The sequence below is a fragment of the Octopus bimaculoides genome, chromosome 2, assembly GCF_001194135.2.
Source record: "Octopus bimaculoides isolate UCB-OBI-ISO-001 chromosome 2, ASM119413v2, whole genome shotgun sequence".
Classification (NCBI taxonomy): Eukaryota; Metazoa; Mollusca; class Cephalopoda; order Octopoda; family Octopodidae; genus Octopus; species Octopus bimaculoides.
The window spans coordinates 117,700,916-117,706,984 of NC_068982.1; positions in this window are offsets into that span (position 1 = coordinate 117,700,916).

The window sequence follows — 6,069 nt, forward strand, 5'->3', positions numbered from 1 at the left end:
TATATATATATATATATATATATATCATAGCTGCACTCTCGTTACACGAGAAAAGCAATTGCCGAGAAGAGTCACTGAAATGATTCATTATTGATGCCATGTGATGCCTTTAGATGACTTTTAAGCACAGCCAAACTGTTACACATTTAATTACATACTGCACAACTGGCAGGAGAAACAGGTGCCGCCATATATATATATAGATATATAAAGATAGCGAGAGAGAGAGAAATTGTAATATATTATAATATACTATAATATACCATAATATATATATATAATATAATACAATATGAAATAATATATAAATATACAAATACATATATAAGTAAACACAGACACCACATACACACATATATAGGAGCTCAACAATTTCGTGGTAGTATACCAAACGTCATAAAAGCATGATCGCGTGTTATTTAAAAAAACATTCAACACGCATGTCTACTGAAATCACTGAAACTTCTTGTGACATTATGCACGAAATAGTGCCTTGTATATTTTATGTTAAATTACGTTAACTCTTAAGGCGCACATTCACACACACACATACACATTTGATATATATGCATGTGCGTCTGTGTGTCTGCAGTTGTGTGCATGTGCATGTTCCTATGTTTGTACTTCATCTTCTGTTATGATTTAGGAGGATTTTATCTTTAAGCGTGCAATTAATAAGTATTACATCCATGAAATAAACTATCTTCAATACACTAAATATGTGTCTTATTCTATTGACATTAGAGAAATCGGAGTTAACTGTTGGATATTTATCTCTTTCTCAGATTTATAAAAAACAAAAAGTCGAACATAACGTATAAAATGTAAAAGAAAAATATCTTCTCTTCTCCAACCAAATTGTAGCTTCCATTTTTCTTTCGGAATGTCTGCTCAAGTTTGACAACAGATATTGCTGTGCAAACAAGAAAGACTATATTTTCTTCAATATTTTTACATTATGTATTTTACCTTGTTGCTGATTTTTTTCTTATTCTCGGCAAGCAATGTTATTTAATGTAATTATATTCTCAGGAGAATCATAACTCATTCATAAACCAACTTAATAATGTTTTATTTAATACACTTAACATTAAGATAACGACTGAAAAAGATACGTATCAGTATTTTATTCATAACACTCATGTTTTCAAATAACATTGCACATGATTTTCCATTGTTTACTTTTTTACACAGTTATTCAAAACATACAGCTTCTATATAGTGCTATATAGTGCTGAAAATTGCCTATTAGAAGTATGGTGTTGATATAATTTTTGAAAAAAAAATGTATATCGAAATAGAAAAAAAATCTTCAATAATAAAAAATGACCAAACGAACGAGTCGACGAAATTTATTGCCTGGGATAAGACTAGGATTTCCGTTGACATAATGTTCAACCGCCACTTTTACTACTACTACTACTACTACTACTACTACTACTACTACTACTACAACAACATTCATTCATCAGTTGAAATAATTGTTTAAGGAATATCCCATGCATTTTTCAATGACATGGTGTAGGGTCAGAAATCAGAACACTCATTCGAAACATGCTACAAGGCATCTCGTGCAGCTACCTAGACTTACGCTAATCCTTGAATGGAAATGTTGTCTTTAGTGAGTTGATATAATATTATTAGTGATGCGTTCTAACATACGGAAAAGAGAATAAGTTACTCTAACAAGAACAGTCTATTATATCGATATGAATTTACAATTACGAATGTATTGTTGAGTTAGATATATTTAGTAACCCTTCGCACAACACTAGTGTTTATATAGAAGACTAAGTAATAAGAAATAATTTTGGAGTAATTTCATTGAAGTATTTTAGTTGTCCCTTGATCGTGCGTACTATAATACTCTAATATTCTAAATATTCTAAATATTTTGAATTTTTTTTTTTTTTGCTGGTACGTAATTCCTCCTTTGGTATGAACAATAGAAAGTATAATGTTAGAGATTGCAATTACAGGTTAGTTTCCGGATACCAACAAATGTTTTACCCTATTTCATCCTCATATTTGAATATACACCAAAAATTACTTTCATTTTGATTAATTTCGTAATCCAAATCTGTTGCTGCAGTAAGAAGTTATTATACCCGTCAATAATAGCAGATGATAAGATCTAAAACTTAGGGAAAAGGCATAAAGAAAGGAAAACTGAAGATTTGGAGAGAAACAACTGTGGATTAAGTCGACTTTCATATAAAATGAAAGTGATGTCAAACCGTTCGCATTGAATAGTACAAGAAAATTTATATGTAAAAACATATATATGCAGATTTAATAATTGTTGAAATATACCTTTCTAATATAGGCACAACACCTGCCATGTATGGGCAGGGTGTAGACAATTTTATCGAGCGATGTACTTGACTGGTGCTTATATCATCAACACCGAAATGATGGAAGGCACAATTTCAACTCAGAAATTAAAGACGAACGGAACACCACAGAGCATTTGTTCGGCACACTGACGATACTGCCAGTTCATCACCTTACTGGTGATGATGTTGTTGATGATGATGATGATGATGATGATGATGAAGATGATGATGATTATGATGATGATAATAATAATAATATTCATCATAGGAATAAAAATTATAATAATGGGGGAAAAGCAACGGTGCAGGTAGAACTGTGCTATAAGAACTTCACAATAACAATGAACAGGCAGTTATCTAGTACAGAGGACTGGATTCTACGGGTTGTGTGAAAACATGAAAGAAGCAAAAAATCACATTCTATTGTCAAAGAAGCTTGCAAATTCGTAAGGAAACTTGACATTAACCCTGAATTAAATGGAGAACCTGAAACCACTGCTACAAAAAAAAGGGATCATAAAAACTGCAGAAAACAACGGGCAGAAACATATTGAGAAACGGTGGAGCCTCTGCATGGACAGTATATATTCCGAATCCGAAACACTGATGCAAACCAAGCAACAATCCATATGTGGCTGAGAAGTTCAGGACTGAAATCAGAGGACTGAAATTCAGATTCTGCGACACATTTGACGAATCAATAGAATATCCCGTCTCGGAATGACTTGTGCTGACACCAAAGGAACACAATATACGCCACGACAGGGTAGGACATTATTTACATTGGAAAATATGTAAGCACTACAAAATCAATATTCCTGTTGACTACATTATTTACATTATTTACAATTGACGGATATTTGTCCTCATCTTGTTTGTTGTTAACTCAACGTTTCGGCTGATATACCATTCAGACTTCATCAAGTGTCTTGGGGAAATTTAGAACCTGGATTCTCATTGCTAAGGTATTTTTCGATGTTGTTGCTATTATTATTATTATTATTATTAATCAGGTCACTGCCTGGAATCAAACTCGGAAACTTAGGGTTAGTAGCCCGCGCTCTTAACCACTACGCCGTATGCCCACGGTCATACGGCGTAGTGGTTAAGAGCGCGGGCTACTAACCCCAAGATTCCGAGTTCGATTCCAGGCCGTGATCTGACTGAGGGAGGCTTGAGGGCATATTAGCCGAAACGTTTTGTTAACAAGAAACAAGTTGAGGACAAATATCCGTCAATTGTAAATAATGTAAATAATGTACATAATTCCTCATCTCTTAAATATAGAACTGTATTCCTGCTGACTGGTATGAACATCATACTGAAGTAGTCGTTGAAGGTAAAACTGACTCTATAATCTGTGATTTTTTAGTCAACACCGACAGAACGATCCAGGCTAATCGATCACACATAATCATTGTAGACTAATAAATGTAAGTGTTCCCACTTTTAGAAATATATCTGTTAAGGAATTTGACAAATGAAATAAAGATAAGGATCTGGAAATTGAAATATATAAGATGTGGCATCTTAAATAGAGAACTGCTCCTGTTATTTTGGGTACCCTAGGTATGATAAAAATATGGATGTCAGAAACATCTAGATAATACCCCAGGATAACTAAGTGTCAGAGAAAGTGTTGCTCACATCCTTGGAAAAAATTATCAGTTTAAATATATGCGTTGTATTCAATGACGATATTTCACTACTGGCCCTGCCACTTCCCCTCCTCAAGCTTTCAGTCATGCTGCAAAATCTCTTATTCCTCACCCAAATTAGGGCGTTGGGTGTGTCGCGGCAAGTAATTGTAACAAACAAGCATATTAAAAGTATATAATGATAATAATGATTTTTTTTTCCCTCAAGGTCAACTTGGAGGACAGGATTAAAAGTTGATTAAATCGACCTCAATGTGTAACTGGTACTTATTTAATTGACCCCGAAAGGAATGAAAAAGGCAAAGTCAAATTCCGCAGATTTTTGAACGCAGAAAACAAAGACGGAGGAAATACCGCTAAGCATTTCGCCCGGATTGACAACGATTCTACCAGCTCACCGCCTTGTAAATAATAATAATAATAATAATAATAATAATAATAATAATAATAATAATAATTAATAATTAATTCGTTTTATTGGCCACAAGGGCTAATATCAATTAAAAACATATAAGGACAAAGACAGGGCGAAGGTTACAAAAGGTTTTGTCCGAAAAGGTAGGAAAGTTCGTCTAAACAGAGGAAGAAAACGGAGAAAGATATAAATAATTAGATAAATAAACAGATAAATAAATAAGTAGAACTCCCAAAGGGGGAGGCGCTTCGAAAAAGGAAAGGTTACACGTGGAAAACCCGATAAAACCACGGGAGCTTGGTCAGAAAAAATAAGAAAGGGGTATAGACCCCTTTCTCCTTGGCTGGACGTGTTCTTCGCTGCTCTGGCCTAAGACACAGAAACACTAATACAACCCAGAAGGACTACTGAAAAATAACTCTAAAAGACTGGAATATCTAGTTTCCTGTGAGTAATTTGAATTTCCCTCAAATTAATCTATAGCTATCGAACAAATAAACAATCAGCATTAAAACCTTTAATATATACACCTTCTGTGAATATCTATCATTTTTCCTTCCCCCCTGAGTATTTGAAAATTAAACATCCTCATTATTCCAAGAACACTACAGTTTTCTCTGTTCGGACAGACATAAGATCATTTCCAGTAAATTTTAAAAACTTCATATCTACAATTTTCTGTGAAAAAATTTTAGCTTCCTTTTCTTTCCATTCCTTTTTCCCTGAATATTCGAAAATGTAAACATCCTTTTTATTGTAAAAAAAGAAAAAAAAAAGAAACACCACAGTTTTCTCTGAACGGACATACAAACGAACACCTCAAAAAATTTAGAAACTTTAATATCTCCAATTTTGTGTGAACATTTTGTCTTCCCTTCTTCCTTGTTTAACAGAATATGTAAACATGCCATTTATTGTAACAGCACAAATAATGCACGATAGACAATCAAGGAAGTAAGCACTTGCCAATATATACATACTGAACAACTACTAAAACTGCAAACCACAGCAAAACTTTTAAAAAGAAAAGAAAAATTCCAAAAGAAAAAGAAATTCATAAAATCAAAAATCCAGCAAGGTGAACATCTCTTCCTCCTACAGTTCCCAAGGACTGGAATATCTACAATTTCCTGTGAATATTTTAAATCTCCCTCAAAATAAAAATAAAAAAAAGTTAGAAAATTACAGCTTTCGAACACACAAACGATCAGCTTTCAAACAAAAACTTCAATGTCTACAACTACTGTGGGAATACTTATCCATTCCTTTCTCCCTGAGTATTTAAAAATGTAAACATCATCCTCCTTTTTTATTCTAAGAACGCTACCATTTCTCTCTTTGTGGTCATACAAAAGACCATATTTAGTAAATCTTAAAATTTTACTATCTACGACTTGTTTTCTTTTCCTTTTGACTCTCCCTGAGTATTCGAAAATGTAAACATCCTTTTCATTACAAAAGTCCTACTGTATTCTCCAACTTGACAGACAAACGAACATCTCAAGAAAACTTAAAAACATTCATATATGACCCAAATATGTAAACGCACATTTTATTACAACAACAGAAGTGAATTCAGAAATTCAAAAATCAACGATGTGTATGTGTATATATATACATATATATATATATATATATATACATATATATATATATATAT